This window comes from Poecilia formosa, unplaced genomic scaffold (assembly GCF_000485575.1).
Source record: "Poecilia formosa unplaced genomic scaffold, Poecilia_formosa-5.1.2 Scaffold37, whole genome shotgun sequence".
Classification (NCBI taxonomy): domain Eukaryota; kingdom Metazoa; phylum Chordata; class Actinopteri; order Cyprinodontiformes; family Poeciliidae; genus Poecilia; species Poecilia formosa.
Window position 1 is genome coordinate 992,763 of NW_006799976.1, and position 24,101 is coordinate 1,016,863.

Below are 24,101 nucleotides of genomic sequence, written 5' to 3' on the forward strand. Positions count from 1 at the left end.
CGCGCGCGCACACACACACACAAAGTCACGTACATCTGTAATGGTCTTTCATAGGCCACTGTTAATTTCCTGCCAAGCATCCTCACATCACACAAAGGCAGATAAAGAAGGAAGGATAAAAATCTGGACAGCCAAGTACGCCATGATTAATTCATTTCATATTCTGCTTTCTCCATAATAAATGTGGGATTAATATTTCATATTTTTCTGCTTTTTTTTTTTTTACACAACTCTAAGATAATTATGTGAGAAACATGTTGTGATTTTGCACGTTTGGACACGTCTGGGAAGTTCTGTATTTCCTAAATTGCTCCCTTTTTTTGCACTTACAACTAATTTTAATGTGGTGTTTAAGAAATGGGAATGAAGATGGTCTGTTACAACGACTGAACTACTGGGATAGCAGAGGGCTGTAACAGTCACTGCATCCTATATGCAGATTAATGTGGGGAATGAAAGGATTCCTGACACTTTTCTGCTGCACATTATAGCAGCACATCAACAAAAGGACGAACCTCTGTTTATTTCATGATTTGTAGTGAACATTTATTTTAGTTACTTTATAGGTGCTGTAATAAATATGTTGCATCATGTTTATGGCTTTTAGCATGAAATAAAGTTGAACAGAAGAAATTAGAAATAATGACGGATATCCTAAACACAATACCCTTATGCACCACAGGATTAGCAAGAGCAATAAGTGTTAATAGTCATTTCTTATGTTTCTTCTGAAACAACTTCTATAAATGCCTTTCTGCTTTTCTGTGAACATTTGTACAATTAAACTTTTCTGAATCCATATACAACAGCCAGAAGCTGATAAAGTGCAGCAAACATCACATATTTTATGTTGTTGCACATCACAGGACGAGCTTCACTCATGTTTGTGTTGAATCTTGTCTTGTTCGGAGAGATGTGTTGGAACAGTGGACAGGTCTGTCTGAGACAGGGCCAAGACTGGGTCACTTCTTGTTCCTCAGATTCTGAGTTCATTGTGTCATTTTATAATTATAAATGGAGACCAACAAAGAGCTTCATTCTACAGCTGCTTTCACTCAACTTCTATATAATCACAGAGCTTCTGTTTGGAAGCACTACAGCATATCTGTGATGAGGACATTCAGCTTTACATTTCTGCGTCACCACTTGATTGTAGTCCACTATACTATGGCCATAACAAAAATTAAATTGGTTGGTCATAACTTCCACCAAGTTACTTCAGAAGAAAAACAAGACAAAATTAGAAAATATGGCTGGTGGTTTTTCTAGCTACAACAGTGAAGCAGAGGGCAGACACAGAGCGGCTAATAGATGGATTTGTGTTTACCAAGACAAAAAACAAAAAAAAACTATAGCTGAAATATTTTAAATCACAAGTTAAATCTATTTATAAAAAAAAGACCCTCCTGTTGTATGGATGTGAGGTTGGTGCATGAAGGGAAGCCTTGGTGTGCCTTTCTGCTTTGCACTTTGATGTAGCAGTAACATCTGCTAGGATTCAGCATGCAACATGAAATAAGAGCTGTGGGGCTGATGGTGAAGTTAATTAGCGCCCAGGTCAGTCACCTCCTGACCTACTTCCACCTTTCCTGCCTTTGCATACCCACTCCTCTTTCATACCAGCTCCCATGACTGCTAATAGCCACATTCTGAGCAACATCCTCTCTGCAGCTGTACTTTTTCCTTGTGTACTGCATGAGGACTTCTCCCCCCTACCCTCCGCACCCCGTCTGTCATAAAGAGAGAGGAGGCTATTTGTTCCCACCATGTCTCCAATTAGATACTCTTCTACTCATCCGTCTGTCATACCCCTCCTCTCTGCATCCTCCTGTTTCTCTCATCTGATGCTGTTGGAAGCGGGTTGTAAAACGGGCCGCCTTATCCAAATGGAGACGAGCCCTGCGGTCACCATAGTTTTGTTACTGAGGCAGAGCCACATTATTCTCTTTAGTCGGCCTGCGTGTATGCTTGCGTGTGTGTGTGTGTGTGTGTGTGTGTGTGCAAGTGTGTTTTTAGGCCGCGCTTGACATTAGCCTCGCAGTCACAGGTAATGATCTCATCTCCCCGCTGGTGACTAGAGGCACACCAAGAGAATTACACGCACACTGTGAAAAGGAAAGATGGGGAGCAGAGATTGGTATTGTAATGGTCCTCTAATGGGCCACCTGACAAGTGCTTTTTCTTAATGTTATACCTCCCTCTCTCCCTCCCCCCTCCCCCCCTCTCTCTCCCTCTCTCTCTACGTTTCTCTGTTTTAGGGGCTTTGTCCTTCTTTGAGGAACAACAACATGGACACCAGGTGTGGTGAAGACCAGGTAGGCATTCGCTTCTGATGGGTCGACGTCGTGTCTCTTTTAGTTCTCAGCATTAAACAAATTGAGACAAAACGTTCTCCCACCAAATCCATGTTTTTATTCGTCCCCCACTGTAAGATGTTGCTTTGCTGTCCGATGTTCAGAGCAGAATAGTTCTGTCAGCCTCACACAAGCATCTGGTTTTCTCAGCTATTTATGAAACAAAATCCCTAAAGTAGATTTAATATCTCAATGAGTAAAGTTAGACTTTTGTCTACTTGAAGTAAGGTTACCCCAGATATTAAACGTAGTAATTTAGCTGTCGTTTAATGTTTGCAAAATGAAACAAATTGGTGCCTTCCTTGTTGAATCATTAAGTAATGTCTTACTTTAGTTATTAGGAGATCAGATGGTCTTTAGAAGTGGGGCAGCAACAGCTACTGTCACATTTCCTGATGCCTAAGCAGCAGGAGGACTTGTTGAAGAAATCATTGCGACTCCTCAGTCAGCAATGCGTCTCTACCAGCCCAGTTCAGTCCCAGAGGCAGCATTTTCACTGGCCAGAGCTCAGGTTTACACCACAGGATCACCATTAAGGTGCTGCAGCAGATCTACTGCTTTGTCATCTGGGCAGAGATATTTTAAATGCCAACACTACCAGCATGTACAATTGGTTGATGAATGTGTCTCTGTCGGTGCATATTCTGCTTGTAAACTTACAGCTGTAAATAATTAATCCTGTTATCTAGAGGTCAAACATTAATAAGAAATTGGCGTGTTGTAGTTTGTTTTTTTGGGGTTTTTTTTCTCCTGCAGATCAATAATGGGTACAGTGCCCAGCAACTGTCTTGAAGCACAGAGTCTTATGCAGCTCTCATGCATGGTGTATAGCTGTTGTTTCTGTCCTCATGACCAGGATGAGGACAGAAAGCTTCTCTCAGGTGAAGCATACAGACAAACACTGTCTGTGTGAGGCACAGAGGGAATGATTATTGCAAAACGATGCACTGAAAACAGCTAAAAATTAACACTGTCATTGGTTGCTTTAAGATGTACCATATTTTCTTAAACATGCACTAACAAAATCAAAGCAACACTATGTATGTTTTTGAAGAGGGAATAAAATTATAACATGATATAAAGCTAAAATAAAAGTTTATTTTGCAAATACAATGCCACTAATTAGTTTAATTTTGTGGAGTAGTTATTCTGCATTGTGTATTTTACTTCCACCAGGTTCTTTCAGTTGTTGCAATTTACAGCTGCTCATAGATTGTAAGTAGTTGCCATATTTTCCATTCATTCTGTTTCCATCAAATACTCCTGGATTCTCTTTTTGATGACAAACTGTCAGATCCTCTCCTAATGTTGTTTGAGGGTTGTTTTTCTTTTTTGTAATATGTACTTTTTGTTAAATATAACTAATTAGATTTCAGTGCCTCCATTCTATCTGAGTGCTCAAATCACCAGCACTACAATAAATGTGTCAGACATCAGATACAAATCAATTTTACAAGAGTTTACTGAAAACAAGGAGTGTATTAGACAGATATTGTAACACCATAAAGGCAACCTTTGTGTCTACGTGGCCAAAAGACCACTAAAGAACTAGCGTTTCATGTTGTTTCCTTCAGAATCGCTGCAGCCTGTCATGCAGAGTCCAGAGCACCTTGACAGACGCTGCATTAAAACACATAACATGAAAGGATTTCCATAGCCTTGAATCCATCTGCTCTCAGATCTGATATTTTTTATTTTTTTTTTAGCTTTCTCTCTTTCTCTCAGACATGATGATGCCTGTACATTCCTGGCTTTCTATTTTTCTATTTATACCCACTGAGATGAACAATGAGCCTCGGGCTCCCCTCACTCACCCACCTAAGTGCACACAGACTCATGCTGGCATAAAAACACACTTTTCTCCCTGCAGCACAGGTATACATATGTGGCGAGTTCAGGCTGAGGTGGAGGCTAGAGGGTTTCATCAACTGGGTGCTGACCGTGTGTTCTTATTCAATGCAGTTAGCAGCTGCGTGAAGCACCAGAAAGCACACCGAGGACTGGAGTTCCTGCTGTGTCCTTGGTTGCAGCCTTGTGTTGCACGGCGTCAAAGGGGAAAGCAATTGTGAAAACCTAAGAACACCTTGTGTCATGATTTGGCAGACATGGGCTTGACTTTGTAAACAGGAAAATGTTATAAGCAAGAGAGACGAAAAGTTGAGGAAGAAGTTTGTTTTTAATATCCACAGAATTGCAAAGCACTGTATGACATGGATTAAATGAAAACCACAAACCTTTTTGTACAAGTGATTTAACGTTTGTCAGAAAACAATGATCACATAAAATCATTGTAAAACAAGGTTTCCAGCTTTTTCTTTTAAGGCATCCACAGAGTCAGCAATTTCTGTTCCACGTCTAATGAGGTGCACACTTTAAAGGCCTTACTTTAGTTTGTAACCTCGCATGAGGACCAGCTAACAGATTCAGAGTCTGTGGTGGAGGGCAACGAGCAGCAGCTTGTTAGATAAAAGCTGACATGAATAATCAGGATCCTGAGCATCTAGAGCTCTGAAATTGAGTGCAAGTAATTTAAAACGAATTCTAAATTTTGCCAGGAACCAGTACATGATAACTGCAATGTGAGTTTTTTTTTTATTTTTTTATTTTTTACTAGATTTAGTCAGGAGATCCATTGCTGCGTCCTGAGTGGCTTGGTACTGTGAGAGCATTGATCTCTCCAGACTGATGAATTTGCTGTTATAATAATTTAAGCTGTAACAGAACATTTATGGATTATTCCATGTTGTTCTAAAGGGAAAACCAGATCACATAGTTTAGAGATATTTCTTAAATAAAGGAAACGAGAACAAGAAGTGGAATTCTGTTGGTCAAAGCCTAAAGCTGAATCAAATCTCGCTTTTAGATTTTGTACACTGAACATATTGGCTGAATAAACAGAAACAACAACCTGCTTGACTTTAGAGTGTAGTTCTCCAGGGATCTCTGTCTTGTTAGTATTTAAAATAAGAAAATAGCTGTAGAGTCAGGCACTAACTTGGTTTACGCACCGGCTGGTAAAGCTTGAAAGAAATAAATCAAGTTTGTCAAGTTTATTTGAATAGCACATTTCACCGACAAAGCATGATAAAAAAAAAAAAAGCATTATGTAGCAGTGGGAAACTAAACAGAAGTACTGAAAAGTGTCAATCCAAGCTAGAATTAGTTTATGTTTCACTTATTATTATTTTATTGGCTAAACAGGTGGGTTATAAGGCTTGAAATGTTCAGTTTTGCACTTTTCTGGAAGTTTGCTCCAGATTAGTGGAGCAGAAAAAAAAACAAATGCTGCTTCTCCATGTTGGGTTCTGGTTCTGAGGGTGCAGAGTAGCCCAGACCCAGAAGACCTGAGAGGCTTGGAGGGTTGATGACAGCAGGTCTATTTTAGTACTAAGCCTTTCAGTGGTTTATAAACTAACAGAAGCATTTTAGTGTATATTTGTCTGAGCTACATGGAGTCAGGGTAAGTGAAACTGAAGTTTGTGTGCAGATGCAGCAGTGGAAACTTGTTAGAAACTCGCTAGTTTAGTTAGTGGAGATTCTTCATCCTCCAGCACCATTGATTAAAAACTGTGATGGTTTCATGAGTGACTTGTTTTTCTTGGACTAATTTTCTGTCAAAGCAAATTGTGTAAAAGTTTATATTTGTTAACCAAAGGACTTCTCGTTTTGAATTCCTTCTTTTTTAGTGTGGGCCTTAAAACTTTAATTAACTCCAGCAATCAAAAACCAATTAGCAGCAAGCCATTAACCTGCCTGTTCTTTGTGACCTCAACTAAAAGGTGTGTTTATCACGCAAAATACACACATTGGCATCGGCCCGTAAGCTCAAACACACATTTCCAACGCAGAGGGAGAGAAAGAAATCTGGACTACTGCTGTGTAACTGAACCTGTTAAAAATGAATGAAGACAACGTCCCTGAGACGCAGCTCATTCTGCATTATTTAAAATGTTGGGAATACAAGGAAACTACGAAACTTTGACTTCTTCCACCTCCACTGGGCTCCTTCCCTCTTCTTCAAGTTTAAGCCTCTTTGCTCCAAGCAATACTCACACACACACACACACACACACACACACACACACACACACACACACACACACACACACTACATGTACACACTTGATTTAATTCCCTTTACAATATGTATTTTCTGTGCAGGTTGTGTTCTCTGTAAATTTGGACAGACATTAATTTGCTACAGTGTCTTGTGAAAGTTATTTCTACTAAAAACAAATGAAATTTGAAAATTGTGCATGCATACGACTTCAGTCCACCTTGCTATAATCCCCCTGCATAAAATCCACCTGTCTAAATTGATACGAGTTTAAATCCAGCTCTTCTAGTTCATATAGAACATTATTAGTGAACAAGCAGCATCAGGAATGCAGCAGACGGCTATGGAGGAATTGGTAAAACAATTTCCCAAGCTTTGAACATCTAATTGACCTCTGTTAAATCCATCATCCAAAATTAGGAAAGCATAGTGTACAAGTGTAGCCCTGACATGGCTGCCCTCGTAGTTAAACGGGATGTGTAATTATTCAATAAATTAACCAAGAAGCTGTGGTCACTCTGGAGGGGAGTGCCCATGTCGCCCATATCAGAAACAGCCACTGTTGTGAGGTCGCTTATCGCCAGCCCCTGTATTTCTACACGATGCACAACACACAATCGCAGGAATTGTTGGATGACTGGAAACACGTCTGAAAATGGAACAAAAATCACGATGTGTATACGTCCATCCTAACAAAACAAAACTTGTTTCCTACATTGTCTCTCCGTAAAGCTAGCTGCCACATTACAGACGCCTCTAGCTGAAAATATTGATAGTGGGTTTTAAATGTGGATTTAGAAAATGCTTTCCCAATACTATCAAAAATTCTCCAGCTTGAGAAGAAAGCCCTCCAAACCATATTTAGTGCATGATATGACACAGCAGTGGTCAATACGGAGACGGGGATAAGCAGGTGTTAACTTAATGCAGCGTTAGAGGGGTGCTGGGTGTTATGGATTTGATTATCATGTTAATTCAAGTTGCGGGAGACGCGAGTCTTGACTCTGAATTGATGTGAAAGACTTGAAAGTTAAAATGACTCCTTAACTTTGCTGTTGGCCAGATTACGTTTCATCTAAAGACCTGTTTTGTGCTCATTAACAAATTAATAAAAGAAAACATATGGCTCATTGTTTGGTCTTGAATAACGCACCTTTCAAAAAATGTGGATGTTGCCTTTGTTGGTGGGGTTATTAAAACAATGGTCAGTGCTAATTACAGTGTTCCCAATTGTATTGATTTGCAGCATGTCTGCTGATCAGACAGTCCAAAACATAACAAATCTATTAGTATTTCTAATAGTTACGCAACTAAAGCAAAACCATTAATTACTTTTTCTGCGTTATGTATTGTCTGCAGCTGTAAAGTGAAAATGTTTCCCAGGAAAAAAGAAAAGAAAGCTTTGAAAAACAAAGCCTCATTAACACCTTTATTTCTTGGACAACAAATCGGCATTTACTCATGGTGCTGAGGTGAAAACGTTGCCTCATTCAACTTCGAGTGAAGCCCGCTATCTTTCTCTGCCACTAACCTTTTCTAATTACTTTTCAGACCTTAATTATGCTTCTGTTTTATTGCATGTGTACATTCATTACATTGGTACATAATTATTGTTTTTTATGCCTATTGGAAGAAAAAAAAATATGTTCACAATCCTCTTTTGTCTAAAACATTCACAACCCACCAGCGTCTGGAGTCAAGACCATAACGACTCGTGTTATGTAGATGTTAAATACGGTTTTCAAGAAAATGAAAGACATGAGACAGCGTCACATAAAGTAATAAAATATTAGTTTTAATTTTCTTTTTCAGTTGGATTCAGACTTGTGGCTCAAAGAACCTGTATCCATTTGCAAATGACAAATGTATAATAGCGCTTTTTTTTTCTTTCTTTTTTTTTTTTTACTTTAGCCAGTTTAAAAAAAAAAAACATTGAAAGTGCTCACAAGTCTTCAAAATTGAAACATTAGCATAATAAACTTTGTAAAAGAAAAAAAAAAGATACCGACTGAGACATCAAGGTGTAACAAAATATTTAAGTATTGACAAAATATCCAACAGTTCCTAATACAATAATTGTTTTGCAGCCTGTTCAGAGTGAGGGCAGTACCTTGAAATCTTACAAAACTGGCACCCTGCTCAGAGTTTTAAAAGCTCTTTCTGGTCAGCTGATCCACTTGTGATTCGCCACATTAATGAATGACTCTTACAACAGAAATTGTGAATAAACTACAATCCTGAAAGGCATTACTGAGTAACCACAATATTTCATACTAGGGGTTCCTGCACTAACTGTTTAAAACACATTTGCATTGAATGGAAGCAGCAGAAAGTCTACATGTAAAGGTTTTGCAGTACTTCAGTGATGTAACAAATATTATTCCAAGAACATCTTCAATTACATTACTAAAACTGTATGATCTATCCACAGTTTTCCCAGAATAACGTCGTTTGCCCCGATAAAGTCACCTCAGTGTTATGCTAAATGCGTAGTGATTGGAAAGGCTGATAAAATGCAGCTGTACAATCTATCAGCAATTTGGCTCAGAGAATGCATAAAAATGAGTCTTTGTCTGCAGATAATTATCATCAGCAAACATTCATGAGGTCAGTTAGGACAGACGGGTTATTGGTTATTTAGTATGTTCCTGACAGAGGACACATAAACAGTAAAAACGCTAAAACAACATTTCTTTCACCCGAGGAAATTCATTGTCACAAATAATCCGACTGGTTGCTGACTATGCCAGCCATATCTTACATCGCCAATGTCTAAACTGCGCTGCTCTCTCAACTATGTCAAGAAGTAAATTGTCATAATTCTGAGGCAAAAAATGTTTTGGACAGGAAGAACATTTTTAGTTTAGGATGAGAAATGTGACTTTTATTGTTCATCTACTTTAATAAATGTCACTCACTTTTTTATGTGGATTTTGGAGGAAAGTGTTGGTGGGCTTGTAAAAACAGTTTGTTTTATTTTTTCAAGAAAAATCACTTTTACAAATTTAATGAAGACTTCACAGTTGCTTCATCAGATTTTGATGAAGCAAGAATTTTGCGCTGGGTTCATCTGCCAACACAATTCCCAAAGAATTGTGGCACCTCTGCCATCCCGTACTAATGTTGAAACATCCCTATATACAGGTTTGCAATTAAGAATCAGTCTGAAAAACTAGATTTTTTTTCTGGATCTAATATCTTATTGAAAGGAGCTGAACATTATGGTGCATAATAGCCTCCCTGTTGTTTGAATAATGCTATGTGAAGCTATTTTTTTTTCTTTTGCCAACTTTGTACACGTGTGCTGATGAAAGGACTTCTTTGCCATCATTGTAGGATACTTGAGAAAAGCAGGTGAACATTACAATAGGCGCATCGTGTTTGTTGTAGCAACAAAAGAAGAAAAAGAGTGCATGAAGTGGCTGAAGCACCCAGCTGGCATGACTCCATTGTTGTACGCCTAGCACTTTTTCTTTTTATCACACTTTTGTGTATGATATCAAGTTTGCCTTTAGCTGTTGAAGGAATTGAGTTGAGAAATCATTAAAGTTGTTCAAGTTTGAGTCCAAAGGAGCACAGAGGAGGATACAAAAGGAGAAGAGAGGCGAAGGAAATGTATGCATCTAATCAGTATAATGGGTCAATAAAGTTTTTTTATAATTTCATCTGGTCATTAAATTTGAGACACATGACTGAAATTCACAACTCTGGTTCAGTTAGTTCATAATACTAGAAGACTTCTTAGTGGTTCTGACTTTTAGGTGCCATTGAATGAAGAAGATATTGGTGCATATTTGTGCCGAAGCAAGGAGTAGTGAGTTCACTCTATCATGATGTCTATTGAGTATGAAGCCTGGCAGACAGTCGGCCATAAATTAATAGTAACCGGAGTCGGGAACAAGAAGCCTGTCTGCATAAACTTCATCACATCAGCCCTTAGTGATATCGACACAAGGCAGCAAAGAAGTCAAAAGTAATTAGAATAATACCAGGCGGTATAGTTCCTCAAATTTACGTTTCTTCGCAAGTCCAACCATAAACTTTGCAACACTGGAAAAGATTGTTTTTTTCCACACTTCCTGCTAAAAGAAAAAGTCAATCCTTTGGGCTCATATCTTGGAAAGCTGTGGGTTGATGTAAGAATTCATGCTAATAAATACAACCAGCAACTGAACATTTCCACAAGTGAAGCATGCTTGGTTGTTCTATTACATAGAATGAAAGAGAATATTCAGGGCGGACCTCAAAGGGTCGACCTCAAGCAGTGGGTGGAGATGAAGACGTGCAGGCAGAATAATTCAGCTCCGACTTTGTAAAGACGCTTATTTTTCACACGCTCTCACTGAACGGCACACTTTTTGAACCAAGGCGGACCTGAACAAAGTCGCAGCACTGAGTTTATTTTTTTTCTGTTGGTATCACGACTTGTTATCGACTGCAGATACCGAATGATGTGAAGAAAAAAAAAGGGATTTTTTTTTTTTTCCATAAGACATCCCCATTAATGAAACATGATTAGGAGTGATGGATCCTCCCAAAAGGCAGAAGCCCTGAAAGATGCACAGATAAAAATCATAAACATTTGAGACACTTCAGCAGAGCACATCTTCATATCTTGCCCTCTGCGAGTTCAAGTGCACGCATGCACACCAACTCCTTCTCCTGTACGTTAATCAGCATCACACAAGTCAATCTGTCACCTCTGATTTTTTTTATTTGTTCCTAGCTACTTCCCTGCCACTATTTTCCATTTCTAACTGTATTTACATATAAAGAGTTCAGCTCGAACAACCTGTCATGATGTCTGAAGTCACTCTTCATGCGTGCACATCCATCGTTTTAAATCTGCCTCGCTTCCCTCTCGTGAACCTTCTCTCTTCTTCACGTGCTTTTTTTTTCTCTTCACATGTGTCAACCCTCTTGATATGCTGATGTATCTGAGTTGCTCTCGCACACATCAGTAGTGTCGTGCTTTGATAGCTGTGGGTGTGCTGTGATGTCTTGTCTTCTGTTATGTCTGCTTCTTGCGCTACCTTTTTTCCTCCTATATTCTTCAAGTGTGACACTCACACACACACACACACACACACACACACGCACACCCTTCCAACCCCTCACCGTAAATAAATGTATAAGTCTGTGGAACGCTTTGCAAAAAATATTCATACAAGTTGAACATCTTCTTTAGAACCACAAATTTCAAAATACGTTGTCAGGATCATAGACTAGCGTATATTGGTGAAGTGTAAACAGTTTTTGGAAATGTCCTCCTTTTTATCAAGTCTTCCTTCATGACTTGGCTCTTAGCTCTTTCTGTCTTCCCATCAACTCTGATCAGCTTCCTTGTGCTTTCTCAAATAAGGATTCCCCCAGGGCATGATGCTGCTGCCACTGTGTTCCACATTGTACATGGGTGACTTGCAGTGTTGGTTTTCCTCCACACATAGTGTTTTACATGTGGGCTGAAAAGCTTAATTTCAGAGGTGCCATGTGGCGTAGCTGCAGAGCAGCGCCCCCGTATACACAGGCTATTAGTGCCGTAAACGGCCATCTGGGGTCCAATTCCCAACCTTGAGACTCTTGCAGCATGTCATCCACTCTTCTCTCTCTGCTTGCTTCCTGTCGGATTACTGTAAATAAAGACGACTATCACCAGAAAAACTTAAACTTCTCATCCTTTTTCCACGTCTGCTACGAAGTAATCAGGTGTTCTCATGACTTTCTTCTCGCTGGTTGTCGATAAACTCTAGATTTGCAAAGTGCAAAGCCAAAAGTGGATTTTTAGCATCTTTCATGGGTCTCTCAGCTTCATTTCTGATCCATTCTCTTGCCCATCAGGTGTACGACTATATCTTAGTAGATTTTTAGTTGTTTACATTTGTGGATAAAGGATTAAAACATGCTTGGAACACAAAACACATTGTTATACATTTCCACTTCACTGCACTACTTTGTGTTGGTCTATTACATAAAATCTACATAAAATGTGTAATGTGGAACTTCTTGGGGTAAGAATACTTTTCCAAGTTTAATTTCATCGTGAAGACAATAGATAGGTCGTTGCATTGTTGGGTCAAAGTGAATCTTAATCTCGTCAACAAGGTTTCCCAAATTCACCTCCAGACGTATTGACATCTGTGAAGAGGTGACCGTCTCATTCCCAGCCATCAACTGATTGCAGTTGTTTAATTGCAATGTCATCCAGCCGCTGCAGGCTATTTCTGAATATAACAAGGCTGGTTAAGAACAGGAGCACACAGCCTCGATTAGAGCTTTAATAAGGTGTAGCAGCTAATGTCCCATGCTGCGTCCCATGGGTGTTTTCCTGTGGCTGTTGCTTCAGTCCAGCCGGATGATAATTTGTCTAACTTTGACATCACCAGCTCAGGAGTAATCCACCAATATTTTGTTTTTGTTTTGTTTTGTTTTGTAAACAACAATTACGCCTCCATAAATGTGAAATATGAAAAAAAAACTGCATTATAACCACCTCTTTGAATTTCCATTAAAATCAACTTATTTTTCCAATATGTTTTAAAATAGGCATCTTTAAACAAAAAAAAAAATGAATTAAACAGTAAATTTATTTGCTTCAATGATTAATTGTCAGCAGGTCTTTTCTAAACTAGGACATAAAATGCTTTAAGTGATGATTTATTTTGCATAGGTCAGAATTCACTGTCATTTACACTCGAGAAGTTAAAATGTAACAGATTTGGATTTACATTACAACATGACTTCAAATTAATTTAAACTGAATGACTGTGTGGTTATGGCACTGGTAAAATGTGTTTGCCATCTAATATGGGAGTCTTGGCCTGTTAAACTTATTAGAAATGCTGCCAGTGCTTTTCACTGCAGCATGCTGTACAGATCTTCTCATCATTAATTTGCTGATCCACTTGTTTGATGTCTGATTTCGCCGCTTCGATGTCCTCATCTATATTTAAACACGTTTTACATTAAATCTGATGGCTGTGCATTCTGCATGATTGCAGGTCAACATGTTAGACAGTTTAAGATTTATTTCAGACTCTGATAATCTAACTGGTGTAAACCCAAGGTGTCACTGCACTGCAACGTTTTGCGGAGCAACGTTCAGGCAATTAGAGTTGGTTTTAACGAGTTTGACCCGTTTTGCTGATTAGATGCGTACATCTCCTTCCCCTCTCTTCCCGTTTTGTATCCGTCTCTCTGCTCCTGTCTTTCTCTTCCTCCTTCTCACTTTTTCCATCACTTTTGCAGATGTGTGGAAATTAGACGAACTTTCATCCTGTACAATGCAGAGTCTTTATCCATCTGGATATTCACCAGCAGATCTTGTGTTTGCGTGCCTTTGCAAATGTGATTGCATCATCCCATTCCCAGGTGTGTGTGTGTGTGTGTGTTCGTATAACAGGAAAGAGAGGAAACGGAGAAAGCTAGCTGCTGGCTTGCCTTCATGAACGTCTCGGCTTTATCTGCTCAGCCAAGCTGAGCCAGAGCGACAGAGACTGAGAGCAGAAGAAGGTAAGCAAGGGAGGCAGATATGCACGGAGGGAGATACGGCAGAAAAGGCAAAGATACTGGAGTGTGGGAGGGAGCCGGAGTGGAGGGCTTTACACAGATAGAGAAGGTAAACTACAGCCAGAACTGTGAGGGACAAGATGACTTAAGGACAGAGAGAGCTGGAAAACTGCACAAGGTTGTCTGGTTTCAAGAATGAAGGTTTTGAGCAAATCAGAGGAGCAGTGGGTGGGTTAATGATGAATGTTTAAAACAGGTTTTTGCAATTGTAGGAGTGGATCTGTGCAGGAAGGATGTAGAGACACTGCATGCCTTCAAATATAATGTTGGTCACATTTTATTATTGGCTCCCCTGGTAAGATGAGTGGAAGCCTTGAAATAATAATAATAACCTCTTATTAAAGTAGGTTATTACACATATGACCTACTCATTTCTACATATTTCACACTAAAAGATGTACGACGGCATGTTTACGCTACTTAAAAGTGTAAAGTCGTACTGATGTCAACAAGAGACGAAAGCAAGTTTACTGGCCTCAAGAAGCAATAAATAAAAATAACTTGTCTTTTGTAATTTCACATTGGATATCAGGGAATAAATTCTCTACTGATAGTTTTTGCACTGACAGACTGAGGTCTGAGCAAGGTTTGCTGTGTTTCACTTTCACTCCACCACATACGGTAAGCAGTCTCCTCAATTCGGAAGAAGTAGCTTTCCATTCATCCGACACACTTTGTGGAGGAAAATTCCCACTGTGGCCGGATAATGAGCCATAACACAAAGAAGACCGTTATCTAACCTTGTCAGACTGGAAGAATGGTGTGACTATGCACATTATGGTCTCTGGCTCACAGTAAGAAAAAGCTCCGGCTTTTTATTTTTATTTTTTTTGGATTTCCTTAAAGCTACCACAATTATCCTGAATTGCACTATGCCTTAAATGCAGCAACTAAACCCTTTGGCTGTTTTGTGCCTGCAACACAGCCAAAGGGTAAATATGTACAAATGCCCCAGGAAATGTAAAAAAAAAAAAAAAAAAAAAGAAATATCTCCTGGCTCCTTACCATTTACTAACAGTTACAAGAGCGCTGAAAATATTGCCTGATGCACATTTTCTGTTCAAGGAGCAATTCTTACATCTACCTGCAAAATCCATCTAGAGCAGTTAGTTACCCCAAACAAACACTCACGGACCACCTAATTTGAAATTGCCACTCAAAATCACATCTTACTATATACAACCTGATATGAAGATATGAGTCTCTGAACTCATTGTCTTTGTTCCTCCTAATGTGAAGGGTGGCTTTGTGAGTGTGACTGGCCACAATAAAACCACAAACGAGTTTTTGAGTTATTTACAGCATGGATTCTAAGCTTCCCAATGATAAAAAAAAACACATGGAAATCAAAAATGTGTTGTGTGGACCAATAACTTTTGAGAGCTATTTATAATTTAGAAGCATAATAAAAGAAAAAAATTGCATTTGCAAAAACAAACATTTACTTTCAGCCTGTACATAGCCCAGATTAAATCATTTTATTTTGGGTGTTAAGATGCGGTTAGTCGGCGTGGGGCGCAGCAGAGCATTATTAAGAGAAGAGGCCAAGAGGCCCATGATGAGCTGCAAAGATCCACAGCCTACGTGCGTTGATCAGTGGACAAGACGGCAATTAGTCTTGCAATTCGTCTCCACAAATCTGGCCTTCATGAAAGACTTTCAAGAATCCAAACCTTTTTTTAAAAAAAAAAAAAAAAATCCATAAGACGTTCTGTGCAGTTTGTCACAAGCTATAAAAGCGAAAGGGTAAACATTCTGGAAGAATGTGCTGTGGACAAATGAGGCCAGACTGAAACCAGAACAGTGTGGCAAAAGAGTAACACAACCCATCACTGCGGACACCCCATCACTATGGCGATATGTGGCATAAGCAGGATCATGCAGATTATGTTTTTCTTAAACTGGAAGAAAAGTTGGTTGAAACACAGATGCAGCTGAACACGGGACGATCCTGTAAGAAAACTTGGAAGCTGGAAAAGACTTGAGACTTAGGTGGAAGTTTGTTTTCCGATCAGACAGTTACCTGAAACATTCAGCCAGAGGAAAATAATGATCTAAATCATTATTTTAGATCAAAGCATATTCATGTGTTCAGTGACCCAGTCAGTCCAGACCTGAATCAAGTTGAGAACCAGTGATAAAGTTGTACATTGCAGTTCACTTAGCAAAAGAATGGGCAAACATTTCAGTTTCTCGATATGCAAAGCTGTTATATTTAAAATAAACAGATCAAAAAAAAAAAGATGCTGTAATTGCAGTGAAAAATTGTTCGACTGACTCGAGATGTACAGCAAACGTTTATTTTTATTTGTAAGAACAAAATGTACCGCTTTCACTTTCCAATTACTTGTCACTTTGTGTTAGGTTGTTACATAAAGTTCTAGTAAAATACACTGATATTTGCAGCTGTACGAAGTTCAAAGGAATTGATGATCTCCCCCCAAACTATGAATAAATTACATTGTTGACAGCATTAGTCTTTGTGTTTCCCCTTTGTTGCTCTGACTTTTTCATAGTTTAGGATCTGGAAAATGTGTTGGTACAAAGGTCAGAAGTGATTTTTCCCAAACTCATGACTTACCTCTGACTGCATGATTGCACCGTGGGTGGTGATCCAATCAATAGTGTTAGCTGAATGAGTGGATGAAGGCTGCATCACGACTGGTTATTTGGCGTCTCTGTCAGCGTGTAGTACTATGAATGTGTAGTGAAGGAGTGGGCGTGTGATGACGGTGAAGTCTGGACAGTACACTCATCTTCCAAAGTACAGTCCAGACTCAAAGATCTGATGGTTCCCATCTCTTCATCTGCACCTCCCTCTCAATTCTTCCTCATTATATGTCTCATATGTTTTCTAAACCTTTGATTCCCTCCTCCTCCTCTTCCACCCTTGAAAGATGGAAATCAGGACAGTTCAGCAGCGGAGGGGTTAAGATGAACCCAGCTTTGTGATTGGCTGCCGGCCGGCGGTCTGATCCAGCCTACAGAGAGAGGTAACCAGGCAACCTCAGAGAGGGAGAGGAGAGAAGAGGGGGCAGAGGACCGGGGAGTTAGAGCAAGAGAGGGAAAAAAAAGAAGAAGCGCTGAAAGAAGCCTGACATAGTTTTGTAAGAAAATGTGGAAAAAGATGTAAGGGAGCTTGGGAGCGCTCTCCCCGGGATGGAAGACGGGATTACTGGCCCTGCTGAAACACACTGTGGATGTCTGAGGAACGCAGCAGGAGATAACGCGGGGATGACTGGATTCTTACAGCCTTTTTCTCGAAATGGGAACTAACTGTGCCCAGTTTCGCTGTAGTGCAAAGGTAAGTGCGCAAACGGCCGGGAGTGACGCGGAGCCGCTGAAAGACGGCTGTGCAAGAAAGTGTGCGCACTTTAGACGCCTGTGGATTCAGTGTGCGGGGCTCCTCTCTATCTGCAATGAATTATCCACTACTACTGCTGGTGCAACGGGATTCTACTGCGCTCATCTGTGTATGTGTGTGTGTGTGAGTGTGTGTGTTTGGCGGTTAAAGAGGAGTGACCCCCACCACTCCCTCCCACTGGCACAGTGGTCAGAGTCGTTTGTGTGTCTTTCGGCGGGAGAAAAGCTGCATTTTGGCGTGTGTGGTTACGGGACGCCCCCTCCCCTTCTCCTGCAGATCCAGCCGCACTTCCTGCGTAATAATTTATAATCCGGCGAGATAATCTTAACTTTGTACCCCCCCTTCTCCTCTCAGAGACCCAGCTTTACTGATTACCAGGCTCTTCAATGTGCTTCACTGTTGGATGCTGCCACTGCCTCCAGTAGGGGAAGAAAAAAAAATCTTCGGGGCCAGGGCAGCCTGTGTGTGACTTTACAGTAACCTATTAGACCTCGTGGCCTTTCTTTATTATATTTCATACACGAGTTCACCCTTAATCCTGGTTATTGCATTATGTGGCCATACTGCGCCTACAACTTGCAGTGGGAAAAACTTCCTTTACGCGCCCATCGGTTCGGTTCCTGCCCGTCGCACAATGGGAGCAAGGTGAAATTGACCGAAACGCGGAGGTTACGTTGATGAAGTTTTAGTGCAGAAATGTAGTCAATGGGCTGTGGGCCGCAGCTGCCTCTCAGCCACCGGGTCTTGGTTGATGGAGTAAAGAGGGGTCGGGGATGAATGAGCGCAGCCCCGACCAGTTTGCTTTGAGGGGGGCCCATGCAGGCTCCGCTGCAGCTAAAAGCCGCATTAATCATGAGGCTGTGGCGCTCTGCAGACCCTCACTCTCCTTTCTGCCTCTGCCTGCAAGGCACACGACCCGCATCAGCTGCAGATGCAGCATGTACCTGCTGTCTGCACACCGCTGAACACAGAATCCCCGTTTAAAGTCCTTATTGTGAATTCCTCTCTGAGAAGCACTTTTTTTTTCTTTTTGTATTGAAATAGTTTTATTTTTCAGAAAGTTAAATTGTTGCTACTGCTGCCACTACCGATGATCAGTTTTACATTCATCCAAATCAACAAAATAATTGGACGCTTGTAGTTTAAAACACGTGAACATTTATCATAATTTTCTTCTTGCGAAAACATTCAATTAATGCTGTTAATTGGCCTTAATGTTTACATTTGTGTTCAAAAAGGTTAATTAGGATCAAGTAGCTAACTAAAAAAAAGGAAGAGCTTTTACTTTGAAAGACCGGAAGTGTTTGTAGTGACGTTAGCTTAACATTGTGAATTTAAAAGAATTGGAGCGAAGACGTCCCGTGGATATTATTATGAAACATCGAACATGAACAGGTTGTAAAATAAAGTAGTCATAGTCTGAGAATATCCCTGGCTTATGAATCAAATCTTAAATTTGAAGGTTACTGTCAAACATTTTTGTCAAGATTCTAGTGCAAATATCTTAGCAAACGTAAAATAAGACAAAACTAATTTACAAGTAACTTTTTAGCAAGATATAGAAGCATATGTTAAGTAAATAATTCCTTAATATTGATGAATAATATAACAAGACATTTTTCCCACATTATAAGTTAAATTGTGTGCCAATAGAACTAGTACATTTTCATCAATATTAAGAAATTATTTACTTGAAACAAACCTCTATATCTTGCTGAAAAGCTACTTTAAAATCAATTAGTCATATTTCATGTGTAATAAGGTATTTGCTCTAGAAACTAGACCAAAATTACTTGGTAAGATTTTTTTTTTTTTTTTTTTTTTTTTGCACAGTGTTTCTCACTGTTTCCATGACAACCAGTCATTTGTGTACACTGTGGTAAATCAGGGGACATGAATTGTTTACTCAGCTGTTCTATATTAACTAGATAACATAAAAAAAATCAACTTCCTTTATGACACTAAAGTCTTTCCAGCTCAAATTGGTTTTGTGACTTCATTGTGACATGCGTCTAAGTTGCAGACTCAAATCACCATCTCTGATTACACACTATTGATCGTAGTTAGAGTAACCATGGCTGAATCACTTACTTGCAGGAATTGTTCTTTTATGAGGTAGCCTTCAATGACCATTCCCTCATAAATCAAAGCCTAATTACAGTAGACTAATAATTTGTATCGTTTTCATTTTTGCAATAAAAATGATTTCATTTACTGCCGTCAGTGCGCTGACATGTTTTACTGCCAGCTACATATCAGGGTTTGTTGCCCTATTGTTTCAGCAGATTTTCAGTAAAACAAAAAACAAAAAGACATTCATTCTCCTTATTTTTTTCCAATAAGCATCAGAGTTTAGAAATGGATACAACTATGGTGAAGTAAAAAGTCAGCAGTAAAATTAAGACATTCGGAGCATTTTATATATAGGCTTTTGTTTAAGGCACAAGACCAGAGTCCACATTACATAAGTGTGTGTTCATGTGTCACAACCCCAATCCAATGGTAACTATTCTCAACTGAGTTCATGAGAAACATTTTGTCAGCTTCTACATGGCAGTAAAAACTGATTCAAAGTGTGTTTACAACACACTAAGCTGAATATAATCCCAACAAGGTAGTTGTGAATACCTCATTAATGTTTTACTGTGAAATACATTTCAGGGATGTTTTTTTTTTTTTTTTTTTTAGTAGCAAAAGTGAAAAAAGTCAACCTGTTGCTCAGAAGCATTTCACTAAGTCTGTTATGTATATAATTGTTGCATTCTACACTAAACTGATTAAAACCTGGAAAGATTAAGTATTTCTCTACTGCAGTGGTGCTACTTTGGAACGAAGAAGAGGAGCAGATTACTTATTCCAGTTCTTCCAAACAAACCTCTTACTTCTGCCTGTATGGGCCCAGCTGGCGACTCCAAGTTGTCATAGAAACCCACAGAGTATTGTGAGGAAACTCTCAAAGAAAACACTGGTGCAGACCCTCTTTCTCTTCCTCCTTCAGTTCTCCTCTTGGTTTTGCTCCATCCACAGCCGGCGGTTTTTCATTTTCAGACCAGTTGAAGTTTTCAGATTAGCCTGCACTTACAAAGCAAACTGTTGCAATTTAGCCATTGAAGTTTGTGTAGCAAATTGTACACATTTTATTTACTGTTTCAGAGTAGAAATTATGCAAGTTTGACAACCAAAGGTTAGACTACTAAATAAGTTACATTTCAGCTAATTATTAAACTCATCTTTATCAACTTGGCATGTAAATCTTTTCCCAGGCAGTCACAGCTAGAGTTAGGTCCACAGAATGTGTGAAAAGTATCAGTCTGCCAAATCTATATCAAGAACTACTTGAACTGGAATAAATATCTGCTATATTATTTCAGTCTCACATTTTCACTTTGTAAATGTAAAATTGTTGGATGTCAAATGTTTTCCTTGTAGCTAGCAACTTTATTTCACTTGAAAATCTGTTTCAAAAGTGTGTTGCTATCTGTCAAATATACAAGCTAGCACTGTTGCTAAGCTAATTAAAGTCCAAGCTACGAGTAAGTTGACCCATTTATTCATAATACAAGCCCCATAAACATATCAGCAACACTGTGCTTGACTCTAATGTTGGTCAACTTAATTGCTGAAACATATTTATCTTGAAATTTTGTTTTATATTGCGTATCTTTGCTATCTCAGACTGCACAGAAACTTCTCTGACGGTCTTTGAGTGTTCAGGCCTTTTAATGAGCTTCATTCACTTAAATCCTGACCATCCTGTGGGCGTGTGTGGCTGCTTTCTTTCTAGTTCAGTTTAATTGGCTCCGATTCTTTAGTTTGCAGAACACAGACCAAGGAAATATGCAGGACAATACATGCTGAATGAATTTTTAACTAGACAACACCCACTGATTTTATTTTGTTGTAGCACAAATGGAAGATAATAAAGGGCAGAGTGGTGCAATTCTTCTCGTAACAAAACACAAGTTTGACTGCAGTCTCATAATTGTAGCCCGGCTGCCTTTCTTTTTTTTCTTTTTTTTTGGCTCTGGCACCCTAGTGACACTTGTTGCTATGGATACAATTCAACACTAAAATAAATTGACAGCCTATTCAAGTCACCTGCACAATGTGACGGCGGCTGTGTCTCAGCGGCGTTTCTTCAAAAACACTGCGGTGAAAACAATGAGCAGGGAGCTGCAGTCAAATTAAAATGTGGAAGTTAAGCTAACGATTACAAATGTTATGATCTTGAGGTGGAGAAACAAAGTTGTAATTTTTCTTTTAGTCAGCCAGTTCAAGAAGTATTCTGAATCTAGAAGTCTAGAAGTGAGTCTTTTTAGGTTCAAAGTTGCTGTAAATTCATCTTTGACTTTCTCCGCTTCACTTTTATGCAAAACTATCCTCCGTATTTGCAGAAGAACATGTGTGAAAACGCCTGCCTGCCCACCTGTGGCCTCAGCGTTCGGTCCAGTGCATGGCAGGTGACCCAGTGATGCTCTGACCCTCGACTGAGCCGCGCTGAATTCACCTCTGCATGGAGGACAATTTCATACAAGCAGTTTTGTGTTCTCCTTCAATGTGCAGCACTGCTGAAATGTTGGATTTTTACACTTAAGAGACACTAGCAGACAGTAGAACAACGCGGTGCACTTTTGCTTTGCTGTCTGCTGTATTCTAAACTTGCTGTAACAAGAAAAGTATCTGTATTTTTCAGAAATTCCTCTGTTAAACACAGAGGGAATAGGAAGAATTGAGTGGCCCTTGGCTGGCTGCCCTTTCCATTGATCCACTTCCTCTGCAAGTTTGTGTGTCTGTGCTTATAGCTGACATTTTCTTAGATATAATTGGCATCAGGAATAACTTCACAGACTGCTGGGACTACGTCAGTGTATATCGAATACCTTATTATTTACTGTGATGGAAATTAAGCGTTTCTTGGACTAAATAATCACTCAACTAAACATGGATAAATTTGTTAAACCTTAGCTATGATGTATTTGCACCTTTGAAGCCAGTAATCATGATTACCTGTTGATGATTACCAGGAATGTATGTTGAACCTTCATAAAGGAGCTAATATCTCTTTAGAGTTTTCATCTTTTTAGAAAACCTAATCTGTTCAGACTTGGATTAGGATCTGTTGACATTAGTATTTTGCAAAGACATGTTTTATTGAATTTTTTCAAACTTAAAACAAAAATATCTAACAAAAACTCGTAAAAACAAAACAAAAAAAAAATCTGTATATTTTCTTGTCAATTTAAGTGATAAACCAGGAATCAAAACTATGCATAGTTTTCAGACTTTCTACCTTCCAAAAATGTGGCATGCATTTGTGTTTAAGTCCACCTGACCTGCAGCCATAAATGCAGCTGGTTCTGCAGAGCGTTAGCTTAAGGGAACTGAATTCACATTACTGACACACTTCTCACATTTCCATTGGTAAAACATTTTGAAAAGCTTTTACAATTTCTTCAAATTCCACTTCAAAAGGACCAAAACATCAAACAGGTTAGTAGATATTTGACTCTGCAGCTTCAGAGATGTGGAAAGATTAGTATGCTTACTAAAATTATAATGGTGCATGTAGAGTCAGCTGTAGAACATGCAAAAGGATACAGATCTTAAATGTCACCTGGCAAGATACATTTTTTGTTACAAAGTTGGATTCATAATCTCATTTTTTTAGAGCCCCTTTCTTTCCTGTACATCATCTTCATGATTTCTGTGTTTTATTATAAATTTATTCCCATTTTTTTTGTCATCTTGACTGTGCTGAACTTTCTTTAATCGCCCACCAACCCTCCAACTCTCTCCACTTGTTGGTCTTGCAGCTGCAAGTTTTGATGCTCCACCTTCTCCCCTCAACCCACCACCATGTTCGCTGCTACATCTCCAGTTTTACACTACGCCACAATCACTCATAATCCCACATAATCCTACCATCCACCTACCCAGCAAACCCGCGCGTCTTCCAGCGAGTGCCACTTTGGGGCGAAACCACAGAGGTCTTCACACCGTTAATGAGTTTTCACAGTAAACAAAAGCACTCTAGTCGAGGCATTTTCAGGAGGCAGAAATGTATGCGCATGCAGAAACGAGCGCGGCACATTAACACTTCAATTAATTCAACGCTTCACATTCTAATTTCCCCAGAAGTCAAGAAGTCAGACCACCCTCCTCTTTCGAACCACACACACACACACACCCACACACACACGTACGCTGCTCAGCGTCCTGTGTCGTTCTTCAGCACATCTCAGCAGTATTACACGCTCCTTGTGACATTTTCGATGCCTGAGAGAGAATGACAAACAAAGCTTTACAAATGACATTTTAATATGTTTTCTTTGTCTTTCGTGGGGTGATGATCAAAGAAGCAGAGCTGTCTCCTTTCACACAGTATTCTTTTGTCAAACACAATAGATATTGGATATGTATATAAGTCGGAGGCAGAATGAGATTGGGCCGACTCTTTTATTATTTTTTTCCCTCTTCTTCTGGTGGTTGTAAGCCGCTCCTCCCTGTGGAGCAGCTCGTCTGATTTCCACCCTCACTGTGAGACGCCAACAAAGTAAGAGAAAGAAACGGATGAAGACGGGAACGGATAGATGTTTTCCTCAGAGGATTTCGTCGTCTTTTATTTTTCCCAAACTTTTTCTCCCTCGGGAATTTTCCCAGCCTTTGCTTCTTTGTTGCTTTCTAATGTGTTCTTAACGTTCTGTGATTCTTTCCTTTTTCCCCCTCTGTCTCTCTTTGTTACTTTCAGAATGAGCAACCG

General features: G+C 39.4%; 1 protein-coding gene across 1 annotated transcript in view; it reads left to right on the forward strand.

The window, feature by feature from the left end:
- The first annotated feature begins 16,937 nt into the window (after positions 1 to 16,937).
- The window catches only part of LOC103137066 (disabled homolog 1-like), a 77,514-nt gene continuing 70,350 nt past the window's right edge, over positions 16,938 to 24,101 (forward strand). The window contains exon 1 of the mRNA XM_007550597.2: positions 16,938 to 17,281. The gene's annotated coding sequence lies outside the window, so the exon portion shown is untranslated. The remainder of the gene's footprint in view (positions 17,282 to 24,101) is intronic.